Source organism: Cygnus olor, chromosome Z (genome assembly GCF_009769625.2).
Source record: "Cygnus olor isolate bCygOlo1 chromosome Z, bCygOlo1.pri.v2, whole genome shotgun sequence".
NCBI classification, from domain to species: domain Eukaryota; kingdom Metazoa; phylum Chordata; class Aves; order Anseriformes; family Anatidae; genus Cygnus; species Cygnus olor.
This window is the reverse complement of record NC_049198.1, coordinates 69,960,564-69,979,611: the sequence shown is the minus strand read 5'-3', so window position 1 is coordinate 69,979,611 and position 19,048 is coordinate 69,960,564. Positions and strand designations below refer to the sequence as shown.

At 40.2% G+C, this 19,048-nt stretch overlaps 1 protein-coding gene and 1 long non-coding RNA gene across 7 annotated transcripts in view; one reads left to right on the top strand and one right to left on the bottom strand.

Moving 5' to 3' along the window:
* Nucleotides 1-1,253: 1,253 nt before the first annotated feature.
* LOC121062075 lies at nucleotides 1,254-4,998 on the bottom strand. 2 transcript variants are annotated; one of them, XR_005815397.1, is made up of 3 exons: nucleotides 4,069-4,998; nucleotides 2,010-2,077; nucleotides 1,254-1,402 (listed from the first exon to the last, which is right to left on the bottom strand). It is a non-coding gene; the product is annotated as an uncharacterized LOC121062075 (long non-coding RNA). The 2 variants fall into 2 exon arrangements; XR_005815396.1 differs by lacking the exon at nucleotides 4,069-4,998 and adding an exon at nucleotides 2,300-2,427.
* LOC121062074 (atrial natriuretic peptide receptor 1-like) overlaps nucleotides 3,024-19,048 on the top strand; it is a 57,996-nt gene continuing 41,971 nt past the window's right edge. The window contains exons 1-3 of one of the 5 annotated variants that reach the window (XM_040541670.1): nucleotides 3,024-3,973; nucleotides 4,480-4,629; nucleotides 11,375-11,494. The gene's annotated coding sequence lies outside the window, so the exon portion shown is untranslated. Of the gene's footprint in view, nucleotides 3,974-4,017; nucleotides 4,054-4,479; nucleotides 4,630-11,349; nucleotides 11,495-19,048 lie in introns of those variants that run through there. The other 4 variants (XM_040541669.1, XM_040541672.1, XM_040541668.1 and 1 more) reach the window with 4 other exon arrangements.

Below are 19,048 nucleotides of genomic sequence, written 5' to 3'. Positions count from 1 at the left end.
GGTTCTGTTATTCATTTTATGATGAATACATGTCTTGCTTGTCCACTATTTGAAATTTTACTGTATTACTGAGGCTTGTAAGGTTACAATTCAGAAGGCTGCAGCTTAGAAAACCATGGAAGTTGCAGGAGATCACTGTGCGTTATCAGCAAAGTGATGCAACTGACAAACTGAGCTTGAGAAGCCACTCAGTGACATGGCAGGATTCTGTGCCAGAGCACAATCCATCTTTTGTCCCCCACGTACTGGACCTCCAAACTGGATCACTATGAAATCCAGTCCCTTTTTCCTGAAAACTGTTTAACATACTAAATGCAAGTCTTGCCTTAGCTGGGTAAGGTCAAAATGTAGTCATTCCGTGTTCTGTGCTCTCTGTCAAAGTGACAGCCTGTCAGGAGGTACAGATGGGAGACTCATGGGAACAGCTCAGAGACAGAATATTTTCTTAGAATATCTTCACAGTGCGGTACAGCTGCGTGCCACTATGGCAGGTGCAGAGACAGGGCATCACACATTTAGCCAGAAATGAGAAATTACTCACTTTTCTAAACTGAATGGCAGCCTGATCTGAGGGCAGGCATGGTTACAATAGTTCTGCGCTACATGGTCTAGCAGAAAGGTTGTGTTCAGCCCTGCTCATCTCCTGGCTGTTCTCATCTTTATAGCTGTGTTTCTTCACCCTGACTGCCTCGAGGAGGCCAGATAGCTTGCAGCCCATGTTTCCTGCAGGCAGGAGGAAAACAAATCTGTCCCCAGAGTCACTTCTGTGCTCCCCATGCAACCCAGAAGGAAAGGCAACATTCTGGTAATTTAGGGAGACTTGCTATGTCAGAATTATCTCAGCCAAGCACTGTGCCATGAATTTGAATTAAACAAAATTATGTGGTTCTGTCAAATATACTACCAAGCTGAAATCAAAAACCTGTTTACATTTTACAGTTCAAAATCAAAATCAGAGTTTCCAAGGCTGCCACATCCTGGAGAAAAACAGAATTCATGTAACATGCAAGATACAGCAATTCACTACTCAAGTAACTTACTGACTGCTAGTTTTATAATACTCATGGATGTGTAAAGAACATCCCTGAATACTCTAATACCTCTTTTAAAATAAGCCATGAATCTTCAGAATGGTTTCAGAATAACTTGCTGGTAGCTGCTATTCAGTGCAAAGCTCATAAGAACAGTGTATATGTATTTTTCCTGAAGTGCTCAGCTCAGTACCCAGGAAAAAATCCAAAACCTTTGTTCTATCTGCCATGTATTCCTGTCTGCTACTTCAAACACCCTTCAAAAGGTCATGACTCAGAGCATGCTCCAAATGCCTATCAGTTCAAGACTTTTCTTCTCTCCTGTCCTTCTTGGCAAAGGGTGGGAAGCTGAAGAGCAAACAATGGACTAACTGCAGAAGGAAAGAGACTGCACATGCTAATTTTTATGCACACATCTAAAAGGGCATGACCACGTATGACTCCCCTTTGCTATGTGTAACAGTTCTGCCTGCAGAATCTCACAGGATCAATCCCAACACATTGTTTAGCGTGACAAAATTGTCAAAATGCTCACACCCAAAAAAACTCATTATATTGAACAAGTTTGATTTGACATGTATAAGGACTTTATACCACCTACTACCAAATAAGAAAGATATTATTTTCTTAGTATTTCTCTAAGCATTAATACCTTCCAGTGCACATATGTACAACATATAGCTTAGCAATTCCTACAAATTTAAGAAGTAATGTACATTATCAATATAGCACTGGAAATACAGAAAATGAAAATGTAATGATTGCAAATTCAGAAAGGAGTATTGAAAGCTGCAAAACGTAAGTCTAATTAAGTATTTTCAAGGTGCTAGAAAAGCTCTGCAGTTTCATGTCAAGCCCCAGGACCCTCCTGCACTTGCTTTTGGAGAGTTTTCCTTGTACCACACAATCAGCAGGGACATGCAGCCATTACTTAACAGACTCCATAGCTGTGTACATCTGTGAAGGACCCCAATATACCTCATGCACTGATCTTCTTCAACCTGTACTACAGCCTGCAGACCTGCCTTGAGACCTTCCAGGTTACACTGCAACAGAAATCAGAGTGAGTAGAACCATCTAAAGACAATTAGCAGCCTTTAACCATCCTGAGCAATCACGTTACTGACTAGTAAACAGTGTTAAATAGATCAGTACTGCCAGTTAGAAACCATTCACTTTAATAACATTTTTTTCCCCTGAGTTTTCCAGGGCCATATATTCACACCATTTCAGTATGATAGTCTTCTTAATTATGAAACCCAACTCACCAATTTATCCTCATGGCATCAACAGGAAAACACTAGCTTAGTTTAAGGGAACTATGCCACCGAAGGAGCCTGTTTCACCACAGGACGAGCATGGGCCACCTATGCAGGTGACATTACCAATATGCTGCATGACAAAACCAGATAAAGTTAAGAATTGCGTTTGAGATCTTTGCTTTACTGAGCAATTCTACCTCTCTTTGGGGACGTTTCTCTGGAAAAAGGCCAGAAAAGAGGGCCAAAAGACTCTCTAATGGGTGTGCTAGTTAAAATATGTGTTTATAATAGAACTGGATAGAAGACACTGTTGTTTTTGTCATGTTGTGTTACTTCAGTTCAGCAACGCCATCTGGGATAAGTTACTTATGTTTGGTACTGGACCTATATTTGTATCCTGTGAAGTGCATGTTCCCGGTTTAGTATTTGTTTCTACTTGGTTTAGTCTACTGGAACTGTCACAGCTGCTAATACTCCAGAAATTCCAGGAAAAAAGAAAACTTCTGAACCTATGGCTTTTGTTTTTTTCTGAGAAAGCTCTCAGCAAGCTAGACCACATCACACAGTATGCATTTTTGCATGAAGACATTTTACTGTGTGATAATAACCAGTAAGCATTTGGCTCATGTAAGCTCTATCAGCTTGTCTTTCAATAGAGATCAAATAGGGGGGGGGGGGGGGGGGGGGGGGGGAAGATGTGATTTTCCCTTTTCCATGAGTTATGGCCATACAGCTTACAGACCTACCTGAGTACTGGCTGAATTTTGCTTTCATGCTGTGAATTAAGCTGCAAAGCACCAAAGTAGAAAGTAGCAAGGAAATCACAACAGGGCTATGGGTTTTCTAGTGTTAACCTTGATCCCGTGGTCAATACTTGAACAGTTTTGGCCACAGTGATCACCCAGACGCTTCCACAGTGAATGGAGGAGGCAACCATGAGGCACAGCACTGAGCACTGGTATTAATAAGTAGAAACTGGGGACACCTGAGTGTCTAAAATGCTTGTTTTTGTTTGCTTGCTTGCTTGTTGTTTTTTGTTTTGTTTTGTTTTGTTTTTCTTTTTTCTTCCCTGCACATCATCCAGATCTTTATACACTGAAGCAAACAGCAGTTCTCTGTCATATGGGGTAGGTGGGGAAAGCAGCAGGAGCAGCTGTCTGCACCCCAGAGGCCAGAAGGGGAAAGCAGGATGGAGGACAGGTGGAGACACCACCACCCAACAGCTGAAAATCCCCAGAAACGCAAGTGCTGTCTATGCAATGAGGCCATCAGGATGGTGGAGTGGGGGGACCCGTTTTGGAGAGCCCGCAGCAGCCATGCTGCGGACAACGTGAAGGTCAACCCTGTAGCTGTCCCCCAAGTGTGCCAAGTTCCAACTACATGTGTCTTCCTCCCCAGGCTCCAGCAGGCAGCTGCCCCCTGACCTGGTCTGCCGGTCTGCCTGCCTCCTCTAGCCTTCCCCCCTGGCAGGAGGCAGCCCTGACAGCACACACTACCCGCCGGGCCATCCCCTCAGGCTACCTGCCGCCATCTTCCCCGGTGGCCCTAGGCCGCCATCTTCCTTCGGGCACCAGGGAGCTCGGGGCAGCCAACGTGTTATGCAAATCTGCCATCTGCTGGTGTTACACCGATGTTAAACGTGTTAAACGGATGCTTAGAAGAGCCGGCCTGAGCAAATTAGTAAAGAGCAGCCTTCCCCTTCCCCCACCCCCCCAGAATAAAAAAAAAAAAAAAAAAAAAAGTGCGGTGGAGATTTGGAGGTGCACATAGCATACCACACGCTCTTTCTCTCACAGCAGACTTCTTACAAATCCTCTGGATTTGGCATTTCGGACATGCAGCTGGGAGATGAGCTACCCTGCAGCCCTTTAGTTTGATCTCTGCCCGATCAGGCTGCAGGTTCTGGTGCAGTTTGAAGGCTTCTGTGCCCCCATAGATACATAACCCTGAGCTCTGGGGCTTCCACTGCACACCCTGTCTTCTCTGGCTGCCACCGTGCTGTAAGAATGAGAAACGTGAAAGTGAAGAGCATAACCTAGGAATCTGGGCAAGATCCTTACCCTCAATCACAGAACAGCTTGTCGAAACTGAAGATGAAATACATTTTCAAGCCTAGTAAAATGAGCTGAGAAATGTTTGCTGACTGGTAACTCTCTCTCTCTCTCTCTCCCTCTCTCTTTTTCCAGGAGGTAACAATGTTGAGATGGAAGCATTTTTCACAACCCTTCCTCATTTTTAACCTGAAGTGATGCTGTAGCTCTGGGACAGAAAGGAAGTGTATTGATCATATTTCCGCATTTCTGTTGGAGCTCTTCTCCACAACCCTTTAGCTGCAGGTATGCTGGTTGTGATGCAGATATTTGTCTACAAAACCAACTTCATCAGTAATAAATAGTCTATTTTTTATTTCAAATAGTTGCATATTAATTTTTACTGAACTAAATCCAATATCTGAAAAAAGTGACATCACCTATGATTATAGATGGATTTAAATTAAATGTTTTATGACAAAGAGTAGACTTTTGTTTGTAACCAGCAGGTGGCAGTTACAGATTGTTACAGCTTCCATTTACTCCTGGTAACTGAGTAACTGCAGGTTATGGGTCTCTTATCAGATATAGATGTCATTATTTACATTTGACTGTTTTAGCTATCATTCTGTCAGCAAAAATGCTGCCTAGATGTGGTGGTTTCACCCTGATGGACAGCTCTCTCACCACAACTGCTCTCTCATTCCCCATCTTCAAAGGGAGAGGGGGGAAGAAAGTATGATGGAAAAGAAAATTTTCTTTTCTTTCCCTTCAGGGTCACAGGTTGCGATAAGGATAATTTAATTAAAGGGAAAAGAAAGAGGAAAACAACAACAACAAAACAAACAAAAAAGACAAGCAAATGTTGTGTGGAAGCAAAGAAAGTGATAAAATGATTATTCTCTACTTCCCATCAACAAGAGATGACATCTTGGGAAGCAGGGCCTCAATACATGTAGTGGATGTTTGGGAGGACAGACAGCTCCATGATGAGAGTCCCACCCCCTTTTTTCTTCCCCTTCCCACCTTTTGTTGCTGAGTGTGACACCATGTGGTATAGAATATCCCTTTGGTCAGTTTAGGTCAGCTGCCCTGGTGATGGCCCTTCCCCAGCTCTTGCCCAACCCCAGCTTGCTGGCTCTGGGGGACCCTTGAGAGAGTTTGGATGCTGTGTCAGCACTGCTCAGCAACAGACAAAACACTGGTGTGCTATCAGTGCTATTCTAGGTACAAGTGCAGAGCACAAACTATATGGGATGCTGTGGGGAAAGTTAACTCTGACCCAACCAGACCCAGTACACCAGGACACCAAGAGACCAGTTCTGGAAATCAGCTGATTGCAGCAAGACTGGTAAATTCCTGACAGGTGTTTCTAGATTTTTGAATGCAGTCCTTAGTTGTTCTCCGGAAATTCTGACTAGTGCCAAGTAACTGGTTCAATGTCTTACATGATTTTGAACATTTTTCCTTTGCTGTTATTCATCTTCCAAGACGTAAGGAAGTATAAAGTTTTGAACTAGTTTTCAAGGAACATCTTTGCAAGAAACTTTATGCAGTACTTTGGAAAACTGTCTGATTTGTTTGGCTTGGTTTTGGTTAGACAAGTAATTTGCTTTCTTTATTCTTTAATATCTGATTGACACATCTGTTTATTTTTGTAGGCACAATGCATTTCCTTCAACCCAGTACTGTAGCTAAATTGTCAAAAGGTTATGTAACATATTTTCTTTTAGTCGTTTAATTTAACCTGCTACCAAATATTTAAGAAGCTCTGTGTTCTTAAGTATGTAGGGACATTGTATGAATGGGATAACATTTTCATTACTCATTTGAGATGTTCCTACTTTCAGTCTCACAGGCACCGTAGTGAATTGAGAAACAATGCAACTTCAATGGATTGGAATAGTGCATTCATATTTTAAACATATTAGTGAGACCTGAAAGTGTGCTGTTGATTCAGAATACCATATACTCTGTGAACATGATTCCTTACTGTGTCAGTTAATATTGAAAAATAGAATGGCAAGAAAGAAAGTGAAGCTCTAATAGATACAAAATCTAGGAATGCCAAGAAGTTCAAAAGACTTCTTTTGACTAGATTGGAAGACCAAACTTTCAAGTGTTCCAGTTTTCAAGCGCTGAAGCTATGCAGAATTCCAGTGTCTTTCAGCATAGGCAATTGTCTTGCTTACCAAGGAATGAATGATGGCACTCACAATGTATCCTTAGCCTGCATTGTGATCTCTAGTGAGTCACAGAACGTTTCCATGCCTTAATTTCTTATCTGCTAGCACAGACCATAAAGAAAGGCAAGTTTTATTAAGCATTGACCTTCAATGCATGCTAGACTATTTTGAATCATATCAAGGAGCCAATTTTCAAAAAGACTGCTCAACATGTTAGCTCATGTATAGATGTGCACATCATTAACAAGCATCTTAGGATGGACAGAGGCATCATCCAGGTACTACAGTTGCTGAGCAGGAGTTAGCAGGCATAGCATAATCTGGTGATATTGTCTTATAAAGAGTAAAGTGCCTGCCTGAAGGACAAGCTGTCTTGTGCACTGCTAAGTCAGCACAGTAACAGCAACTGTATATTCCAGACTAGAGTTATGGTCTGGAGCCACCTGCGTTGTGGCGATCCAAAATGTCAGTACAGACTGGGTGACAAGTGAATTCAGAGCTTTCCTGTGGAGAAGGACTTGGGGATACTGGTAGATGAAAAGCTTGACGTGAGCCGGCAGTGTGCACTTGCATTCCAGAAAGCCAACTGTATCCTGGGCTGCGTCAAAAGAAGCATGGCCAGCAGGGTGAGGGAGGTGATTCTCATTCTCTACCTGGAGCACTGTGTTCATTTCTGGGGCCCCCAGCACAAGAAGGACAGGGACCTGTTAGAGTGGCTCCAGAGGAAGGTCTTGAAGATGATCAGCAGGTTGAAGCACCTCTCCTACAAAGACAGGCTGAGGGAGTTGGGGTTGTTTGGACTGCAGAAGAGAAAGCTGCAGGGAGACATCCTTGCAGCATTCTAATACATAAAGAAGGCTTACAAGAAAGATAGGGAGAGACTATTTACCAAGTTATATAGTGAAAGAACAAAGAGTAACAATTTTAAACTAAGAGGGAGTGGGTTTAGATTAGATATAACGAAGAAATTCTTTACTGTGAGGGCAGTGAAGCACAGGAAGAGGTTGCCCAGAGAGGCTGTGGATGCCCCATCCCTGGAAGTGTTCAAGGTCAAGGCCCATTGCAGGGGGTTTGGAACTTGATGATCTTTAAAGATCCTTTCTGACCCAAACGGTCTATGATTCTATGATTTAAATTAGAAGGAATTATCAAAGCAGTCACAGTAGCCAAGGATTTGAAAAGTAGGATCAATTGCCCTTAACTGATATCTTCAATTGTTTATGAAGGAACTTCTACTTTCTTCCAAAATAAATATCTGGGGCCTCAGTATCTGGTATCTTCAGAGGAGGCAGTGACACTAGATCCATGATTAGAAGACCAAAAAAGGTTATAGGTAAACTCCTATAACATACAAAAAAAGAGGGCTTTTTCTTAATTCAACACTGCTCACAATGCACCATCTCTTTTTAAAAAGAAAGAATCAGAACTGATGTAAATTCCCAAGATTATACAATACCTTGAGGCAGGCAGGCCAATGCATTATAGAGTTTTGAACTGGGTTCTTTGGCAATGTTTAGGGCTGCCACTTGACTGGTTGTATTGAAGAAAAAAAAAAAAGAAAAAAAAAAGATATTTCACAGGTACTAGAAACTGTCTCGTAAACAGAAGTGGAAATAGATGAGGATGAACACTTAGATCTACATTTATCACAGTCTAACTGGAAGCAGAAACACCAGCATTGATAACAATATTGGGATATTAGAATTTGAAAATTGTGTTCAGAATCTCTGGTATTTCAGCACATTTTTATGAAAGAGGCTAAAAGGATATTCAGGTTTCTGAATTTTACTTAATGTCAACATGCAACCACTGTCTAGAGACAAACACGCACACAGATTTAAGGAGTGCTATTTACTTTTATTGGTTGCCCAGCAACAACCATACTTTCACCTTATAAATTTTTTTTTTTTTTAAATCTCCAGGTTCTTATTTAGTCAGTTACTTCCAGCCTTGTTTCAAAAATTGGAAAGATGAAAATAAGTGAAATTAGGCAAATTACACTGGTAGAGGGCAGGTATATGGCAGAGTTATATGCCTCATGTCTGCTGGCCTATAACATCATATGAGCACAATGCCATCTACATTTTGGAGATAGATAAAGTCACTGGAAATAAATCACCAGACCATTCAAAATCTGTTCACATAAGGATATCTATTTCCTTTAGGTTTTTGACGTCAGTGGCATCCTAAGAGCATTTTAATTTAAATCACCTGAGTTAGTGGTATCAGCCTATTTACTGACAGGTCGTTCCCCACCTCTTTTTCTTTCCTTGAAGGAGTTTTGGTCTGTCCACCATTAAGGACTTCTCTTACTTATAAACTGACAGACCCTTCAGCTTACACCTGGATAAGAAATTTTTAGACTAGATCTTTTGAAATGGAAGCTTTAGGGTTTGAATTACCCAGATCATTTGGTTAGAAAGGAAAAGTAGAGACTTGTAAAACCAGTAAGGTTTTACAAGTAACTTGTAAAACACTTGCAAGATATCTTAAATTAGTCTTCATCAAGAGGGTGTCAGGCACTGGAACAGGCTCCCCCGGGCAGTGCTCACAGCACCAAGCCTGCCGGAGTTCAAGAAGCATTTGAACAGCACTGTCAGACATAGAGTTTGGTTTTTGGATGTTCCTGGGTGAAGCCAGGAGTTGGACTCAGTGACCCTTGTTGGTCCTTTCCAATGTGGTATACACTATGATTCTGTGATTTTAGTCTTCTAAGGGTGTATACAGGGGTTAAAAATAGCTTGCTTTGCAAAACCACTGACTAGCTCTCTCACTTATGGCAAATCAGGACCACATTGATAATGACCAGGCATTTAGGAGTCCTATTTTAAGCAACCATCATAAGTAAGTTTATGTTAAGTGTCTGCACAAGTGCTTTTACCTGCCTCTTTGGCATTGTCTCAGGAGTGATTTACTAAAATTGTACTGCTGTCACTCAGCTGTGCTTACAGAGAGAAAGGTGGAACATGCTTTAACACAATTTCAGTAGCAGCCAAATCATCAGCCCCTCTGACATCTTAGCACTGTAGTATTGTTGTTGTTCTGTAAGTAAAAGAAGTGATGAGTCTTTTATTTTTATTTTTTAACCTCTGTGATCTAGGGTTTTGTTTGTTTGTTTGTTTATTCTGTTATACCCTAGGAACTTCAAAGCAGATGTAAAGTCAGTGTTGCCCTGCCTCTATCTACTTCGAGTGCATTTAGTTTTTGAGGTGTCCTTGAACAACTGTACTTTTGGACTTCCTAAGTCCTCTGAAGTTCATTTTCCATTAGAAAGAAAATTGTTGCTTCTTTCCACCACTAGAATATATCCCTTCCCCATCTCCTAGAACTCATTTTCCTCTTTTCTGCAGAAAATAACTCTTAGAGTAAGTGTTGCTAACAGTCTTTTAAACAGGTTAAAAAAATATATCTTTAAACGAAACAGTGAAAAAGCAAGATTTAAGTGAAATCCTTAAGACCTAAGTTGAAGATGGAGGTCATTAGAAATATGACTGTCCTCCAAAGAAAAGGCATTGAAGTTAGAGATAGAAAAATAGTGGTAAATGAATTATTGTACAAGCATTTTGTTACCATTACTCTACCAATTGTTAAATGAAGGTGAAAATTGCTGACAGGAAAATTGAGTTAATTCTGGCAATTGATATAACCTATATTTTCCCCATAATTTAGCAGAGTAATAAAGGCCAACTGCTAATAATAATAAAAAAGTTAGAAAGTCCTGAAACAAGTAAAATCAGTGTGACACAATCAGTGTCACACAATTATTCATTCTGGGACAGCACACCTAGGGGGAAACAATTTTAAACGAAATTGTTTGAAATATTTCCTGGTGTGCTGAATGCCTGATGCAATCTAGGGAGGGAGAAATTTGGCTCGCAGTTCTGCAGCCAACACTAACTCAAGGTTTGTGAATTTAGAGTAGGATAAGAAAATATAAAGGTTATTCTGTTCTTATTTATCTACATCTTATAAATGCACTGCTGTAATACACATTCATTTTATGCTTTCATTTTACATTGTGACAAAGCTAGAATAAAAAACTTATTTCTAAAGAAATCACTTCCTTGCTGTCATTTCTTTGTGTGGTTCTAACCATCAGTATTTTTACCTCGAACAAATGAGACACAATTTGCCACTTATCCAGAACTGCAAGTCTCCTGTAACAATGAATGAATGTTATGTCTACAGAATTATGTTTGTGATTTTTCTCATCCTAGGACCATAGGAGTTAAAAGAAGTTTTTTGTTGTTGTTGTTGTTTTTGTTTGTTTGTTTGTTTTTTGTTGTTGTTTTTTTAAGTAAGAAACAGTAAGTGTTAATAGAAGAGCAACATCCTGACTAGTGAAATCACTAAAAAAAATGATCATGTTAGGAATAATAACATTTACCCTAGCTAAATCCAAGACAGTGAGCTTTCAAAGAATTATTACAGAAGACTTACGTATAAGAAGGCCTTATTACCAGAGTTACCTACTATGACACATTAATCATACATGATCCTTTATGATCTTTAATTATAGTTTTGATTTTGCATGGCAGACCAGGTAGAAACTTGCCTTGCTCTTTGGTTGTGTCTAAATGTCCCTGCTGTGAATATGGATCTTTCTCTTTCATTCTAAAAGCAAATCCCTTAGTAAGAGTAGAAAGCACAGGCAGAGCCATGGATTTGCAAACATAGGTGAAAAATCTATATTAGGAATGTGACTAGAATTTCTTTTGCCGACATGAAAACATAATTTGCATGGCATTTCTTAAAAGTTGTTTAAATTGCTTGGATTCTGGCAATTTGCCCTAAGATCTGAGACTTCTGTTGCATCAACAGGTGTCTTTTTTTCTTGTAGATCTCAGACAAGCCAATTCTTTCAGCAAACCCCAAAGAAGAATGGAGACCATGTTTTCAGAATAGCAGGCAGCAGTAACAAACACTGATGCCAGTTCTCACAAGAGACAAGGAAGATGACAATCATGAGGTAATGACATCATGAGGTAAGTCCAGACATCCCTGGCTCATGTCACTCTGGTTCATTTCATGTATCTCCTGAGTAGTAAATACATATCTCAGAGTTCTGAATAGCACTTCCCCATCCCTCCCTAGCAACTCATTCTTCCTTTAAAGTCCTTTTGTCCTTAGCTAAATCAGACCAAACTAGTGTTGAACCCTGTGGAAGGAACCACAGTTCGTCAGAGATGATCAGTAAGCCCTGCACCTCTACCTACTTCCTTGCTTGCCTGTCAAGTATCATTCTGCATGAATTCCCATTGCCACCTCCCAGTATCTAGCTTTTATGAAATCACAGGGTGGTGTTCCAGTCTTCTGCAGTGCCAGTGGCCAGCACTCAGGAAATCTGTTACTGTCAGCTTGTTTCATCTAGTAGTCAGAGTTTACAGTCAGGAAAAAGAGGACAGCATAACAGAGCAGTTGGAGTATGTCTGCATTCCATCAAGGTCACTTTCAGCTCAGAAATCCAGTGAAACACATTTGTTCAACACAGAAGTAAAAGTACTTCCTCACTGTGTGATGCCAGGTACATGTAAATCATTGTCCTTGCAACTTTGGTTTTTGATCCTGCCTGCTACTCTTCACCTGCTCTCCTGGGTATTTCTTGCTCTGTTCCTTGCTCGTTTAACCACAAACATTTGAGCTCTTTAGATTTTGTTAGAATACATATAGCCTGTAGGACTTCATACAGTCCTATTGTTCATTCATGTCTAGGCAACTATGAAACATATTTTCTTTACCTTTTTCATCTTCCCAGGTTTTAACATTTATACCCCATTTATTGGACACACTTACCAACATCGGTTAACCCAGGTTTCTGTGCACAGTTACAATATGTACACTACAATGCACCATATATTATATATAATATGATTATCTTGCATAACATGACTTATTTTTAAACAGAAGTGCCTCCCAAGCACACAGGAACGGAGTGAGAAGTGTTGCTTCTTGAGAAAGTCAGAGTCTGGCCTACTGGCTGCCTGCTGTGAACACAGAGTGATGATAGGTCATGTTCATTCCATGACTGGAAGTGAAAGTGATCTCAGACTGCTTTTCAGACAGAAAAGAATTCTCTAGAAAGATCAGGGTTTAAATACATTCTAGTTACAATACAAAAAGATGTAGCTCTATCACGAGATAACTAATTCAGTTAGATTTGCATCTTCTTCTTCCCCTCCCCCACATTTTCTTTTTTTACCTGAAGAACCAGGTGTAAGTTTGTTTAAGAACTGAACTTATGAGCAGGGTATTTATTGAACCACTGGTACATCAGAAGTAACAAAAATAACCCCTGTTATTTAAAAGAATGAGCCACTTGTGCTTAACCAAAACCACATAAGTAATCTTGTCTTCAGCTTTACCCTAGCCACAGTTCCTCAGTGGAATTTCAATTTATATCTCTTACATAATCAGAGCACACTTTCAGGGGAGAATTTGACCCTGAGGGAGGCAGGAGGGCTGGAGATACTTGCTAATAGTCATGTGGTAAAAATAGCCTTTTCATAAGCCCTGCATGGAACACGAAGAATGCCTTGAAACATGCCCTAGCTAGTATCAGAAATAGCCAAGCCAGAGATGAAAAGCATCCTTTTGCTCAAATGTAAAGGGAAAAAATCTCTTAAGATATTCTATAATAGTTTTTATGAGTCACGCTCAATGTGCTAATGAGTTCATCACAAGCCAGCATTTAAAATGGCATACCTTTCTCATCAGCACAGAAGAAGAAATAATAAACCAGTTCCCTGGGCATTCAGGTTTTCATGCACCTCTTCTTTCTTTAAATGCAGAATGTACTAACATCAGGCTGATTTCAGGGTCTCCTTACTCCCAGTCTGCATGTCCCAGGTGTTTGTTCTCCAAAATAAAAGTGAACAAGCCTGATGATCGCTCGAAAGCAGTGCTTTCTCTAGGAGTTGTTACAAGAGCACTATTTTTCCTTTATTTTTTTTTGTCTATACAGTGTACATCATTTTCCTACCCTTTCTGCAGGTAGCCTGGCTCTTTAATTCCCTGTTGTCATGAGGTGAGGACACCCCTTGATGGTTTTTATGACTGGGGAAAGAGTGATATTATGAACCAATGTGACAATTGATAGTGGTCACACATTAGTGTAGAGCTATCATTGTTAAGAAAATAAAATGCCTGTGTAAATTTAGTAAAAATCTCTAACTCCACAGACAGTCTCAAGCAGATATTCTAGGATAGGAGTATGCTTGGAAATCAAAATAAATCAGTGATGGTATTGTTCATTTAAAAATACTAAAGAAACCTGAGAAAATCCCAAAGTTCTGATAATGCCCATTTTTGAAGTAAAATATACATAGAATTCTGTGCTGATAATTACCTAATTACAATGAAAACAATTACTTGTTCATTTTCAAAGCATGAGAGCCCATCCTAAAAGCAGCTCATAGGAGAAAGGTGGAGAGCCCTTGCTAGGGCTTCTCAAGCAGCTCTCCCTCACATAACTTCAAAGCCGGATAGCTGAACTATCAGTGTTGGCTCTGAGCCCAGGCAGCATAGCTTCCAGGAGGGAGGGCTATGCCCAGTGTCCTGATAGCCTCTGTCAGGATTGTTAGTGCCTTGTTTATTACTCACTGTACATGTACTTCCATAAAGAGAGAGGAGATTATTCCAAAAAATAAGTGACAGTAAACCATAGGGAGTTTCAGTGGGCATCAGGCCTCTGGCTGCTATTGGTGGCTTTGAGAATCTCCTACAAGGTGGCTGTTTTGAGAAGCTTACTAGCCAAGGAATTATACAAATTATAAAGGAAGCAAGGGAGGTGTAAGTGAGAAGACACAGTTAAATTCCCATCTGATTGTTGTCAGAGCAGAGCAAAGAAAACACATGATGGCAGAATCATACTGACACCCTATGTATCTTGTTAGCCTGCCTGTACTGGAAACCATTTATGACAGCACTCTGGAGTGTGCTGTCTGAAGGGAGACATACCAAAAGGTTCTACTACCAGAGGCAGTAGATAAAGCTAATTGGCTAGTAGCCCTAAGCAATATGAAGGTAAAATCATGGAAAACACAAATCCTCTTTATAATACTGATTTGGTATGCCTACATTTTTCCTCGCAGTGTGTTCTCAAGTTCTTCAGTCTGAGGCTAGCATATCGTTGCAATAAGCAAAGATACGTGCCAGCCATTTCAGTCAAATTGAGGCTAAGTGCTACATCAGATGATAATTGTATGTGACTTTACAAAAGCCTATCTTAGGTTATCCCTACAGGTAGATTACCTTGGGTATTTAGGTAAATTCAAGTCAATTTTCTTTCCCGTGTCTTCTGTCAGCACTTCAGACACTGTTCCTTATGTCAAAGGTACTGTGTAAATAGTAGATTAATCTCCATTTGGGTGCTAACATGACAGAAATAGAAGTTGCTGGCTCTCCAGTGTTTTCTGTTAGAAGGAGAGCATGTCTGACTTTAGCAGAGGAAGCAGTGTACCCAAAGAAGCAGAGAATCCTGAATGGCATGGAAATCTTTTCACATTCAATAGTGTTTGAAAACCCTCCCTTCTCTCACTGGACTAGATCTGACAACTAGTCAGTTGCTAAACAGTCTGCAAGATGGCTTTATGCCAAACTGGACATTTACCAAGTTCACTCCACTTGAGGCACAGATTTACAAAGTTAATTGAGATGAAGCTTCCATCAGCAGATAGACTGGGATGATAAACAAAGAATGTTTCCTACTTCTTTCTGGAAATGTGACATTTATTTTAATTACAATATGAAAGAGGTCTTGTGATTAAGATCCTGGTCTGCATTTGGGATCATCAGTCTCTGTCCATAGGGAATGTACTCATTCCTACAGTCAACACATCTATTCTGCTTACCATTATATGTTTTCTTTAATCACTCTGTATTTCAGTATTATGTTGCTGAAACTGGGATAACCCTTTCTCCTTGTGAAGAAATGTGAGAAAAACTTTGTGTAAGGCATCTTGGACTAGACTACCAAGGAATGGATAAAGGTCATACTAAAGGTCATTAAAAACAGGTCAAACAAACATCTGTCTAGTCTGACATATAGAAATGGCCATAACTTGAGGAAATAGTTTAGGACCCCTGTTTCATTTCTGGGTTCTTCCAAAGAGATCATCCAAAAGATTAAATGATCTTTCAGTTAAAAAAGGCCAAAAGATGCCCATCTCAGTGACCTCTCAACATCTTTTAGGAATTACTGGTCTCATGAGTCCCTAGAAATACATAGACTATTGTGGCTTATAAGGATGTCTTTTTATTTGGGGTGGAGGAAGGGTTGAAACGTCAATAAATGTGCAATACTAATGTAGATAAAAATATGGGCAGAAAATCATTCAAGAATTCTGTAAACAGAAATGAGTCATGCAGTGAGAAAGGAGGAAGAAAGGAAAACCCCATTAAGGCAAATTGTAGATTTCAGTCAAATGTCACTGCAACCGGTGGAGTGACCAGTGCATCTATGGAGCATGATGCATGTAAGAACAGAAATATCCCTCAGCTGCTGTCACTCACCGACTAGTAGATCCTCTCTAGTAGGTCTTAATAACAGCCAAGATTGCTGTTTTTAAGAACCGCAGACATCCATAACATTTCTGCCTGTGTAGGAGGACTGAAAGATGGGAGGCATTTGAGAACATCAGTGATGTTCCACTCAATTTCTTTCCAAACAGAATTGTTCTGTGCTGAACTGGGACCAACTCTCCTTAAGCCTCTTAGACAGTCGTCCTGTCAAACTGAAATACATCCTCACGTTCTCCGTCTTACGGAATGCCCCTTCAACAACTACAGCCTTGACATGCTGCATTACAGTATCAGAAATCCAATGATTAATTCAAGCAAATCCCTTGGTGCAGAAATCTCTTTTAAGTTATATACTTAGACTAAGATTTTCTAACGGTTAATCACTTTGAAAATGAAATTCCTGTTGGATTCTCTGAGAACTGCAAGTTCTTTTTTTCTTTTCCAATCTTTTTAAGGGTTTTCCATCATGTGTTTTATCACATTATGAAGACCAACAGAATTTTCAGCTAGAGAATCACTATTACTTGCTAGATTTCTCATTATGAGTACTCTGTGAAATTCCAGATGTCATCAGTGCTTCCACCTTCTCTTTAGACAAAGAAAAAATACAGATTGCTTTACACAGTGAAAATCTTAGCGTGTTACATGCCTTCCACAACAGCTCATGTACTGGTCAATTCTCTAAACAGCAGTGTATTCTCTTAAAGGGAAATACTACTTCGAGTTTGCTATACATCCAAGACAACCGTCTTCATACAACCTGCAGGTTATGTGCTATTTCATGCTTCACGTACCTGCTACTTCATACTTGAAGTTTTGTTATTTTTTTTAAATCATTTTTGAGATTAATTACATATTTAATCTTATGTAGTGCTGCAGACCAAACTCTGCTGCAACAGCAGAACAAGCCTTCCTAAGATGCTGTATCAATTAGAGTGGACCTAACGAATGCATTTATAAAAGTGTAAATTTGTTCAGTATTCACAGCAACTTGAGAGTCCAGTGCAAACTACTTGTCACCCTACCAATGAATGTTATTTGCATTTTTAAGGTTTGTGTGTGTTGTGAGGTATGTATAACATCCTAGATGGCAGTCAAAAGAAGCAGTTTCTTAGTTGTAATTTTTAATGTCCTGTAATTACCTTTTCACAAAAATCTTTCTCTAATCTGTCATGCTTTCATAGTGCCTCCCAGCTCCATTCCTTTGTGTAAACTATGTAACTGTTTGTTCCTTCTGCTGCAGTTGAGTTAAACTGTCATCAAAGATTAATCATCTAACATTAAGCTTTCAGATTGTTAGGAACAAGTATGCCATTACGTCTTTTCTATTTTATGATTATCATTCTTTTAGCCTAAGGCCTCTTTCTTTGGAGTTCTTTCAAACTTCCAGTATTTGGGAGAGTGAGAGAAATGTAAAGACACTACAAAGATATGTGATGGTGTGCTTTATGCAAGGCTTAGAAGCTTGCTTCCTGTACTCCAGAATTTCACCATACCCTAATCTGGTGCCAGTTCAACATTTCCAACAAATTGAGGACAATCAATAATGTACAATACAAAATGTATGACAATATTTAGTCTTTTAATTAAACTACCAAGAATTCTGGAGAGGATCAGATGTTGTTTCTTGATCTTGCTAATCCAGGCTCATCTATGATCTGAGTTTCACTGAACCACATCATGAGCTCACATCCAGTTTTTACTTTACTTGAACATGAGTTGGTTGGCAGACAGAAAAGATGAGGAAAAACAGGGGGTGGGAGGAAAAAACACTGAGCCAGTTAAAACTAATGCAGCAGAACAAGGGAAATTAAATAATAATAATAATAATAACCAGCAGAAAGCCTGGAGTACCAGCACCATAAGGAGAGTGTGCAAGAAGTCCATGCTGGAAGGTCTCTTTTGACATGTACACTTCTTTATGTCAATGTGGAACTACTATACAGGATCAACACTTTTTGTGGGCTGCTAGGTAGAACAGCAAAGCACTTTCTGCAGGCAAATCACATGTGAACAAATGGTTACCATGATCCAGTGGGTGTGTAATAACTTGCTATGCTGAGGTAATGTGTGGTAATGTGAGGTAATATGCCAAAACCTGGCAATTTCTTGTGGCTCTGTCCACTGCATCACTCTGCTGTTATGAAGGGAAGGGGTACAAGGCCACCAGCTGCTGCCTCACCTCATTCCCAGGTGAGAACCTGAGATAAAGCCAGTTCTGTGCTGCTCGTAGACAGGTGACACTGAAGGTATCCCATTTGTGGCACCTTTTGCATCAAAAGGAAGCCATACTTAAACCAATCTGCGCACACAGGGGAATTGGTCTCCCGTTGTTCTGCTGTTAAACCACTAGAGGGAAGTCTCAGAGTGCTCTGGCCTTTTTGCAAACATGATGACTGTGTGAAGCCTGTGTTTTGTGCCCCGTGGTGCTGGGCTGGTACGTCGCAGTAAAAAATGGAATCAGACCGTGTAAGGTATCATTTAGAATGCTTTTTATTAGAGCTAAGATTGTAAAAAGAGAATACCAAAAATAATCTTAAGTCCCTTTAGAAGCTGGGAGCCCCAAGCCCTGAAGCATTGAACGGGAATCCAACCAAGATGCAGTGTGTCGTGCAGACCTTGTACGTAGCACAGCGTGTCCTCCCGTGGTCATTCACAACATTATACGATTTTCTTTCAAGGAAACAACTCTACTTATAATTTCTACAGTGAAAACAGAAACACCTTGCTCATGAGATCTTCTTTCTGTGCAAAGATAACAGCATGGACACACAAGTGGAATAATCACTGGCTCCAAGGTGTGTGTGCAGCATAACACTGGACTGGCAGCCACGCTGGACGGGCAGCCCAACGCAGCCCAGCATGGCACAGGTTCACTGGGTCCTCAATGTACAGTGGTGTTCTGGTCAGGAATGCTTGACTTCGGTCTGGAATTTATTTTATAACAAATTCCAAACAAAAACATATTCCATAACAAATTCTGTAACAAAAACAGTTATAATATCCCTGTGTGTGAATAC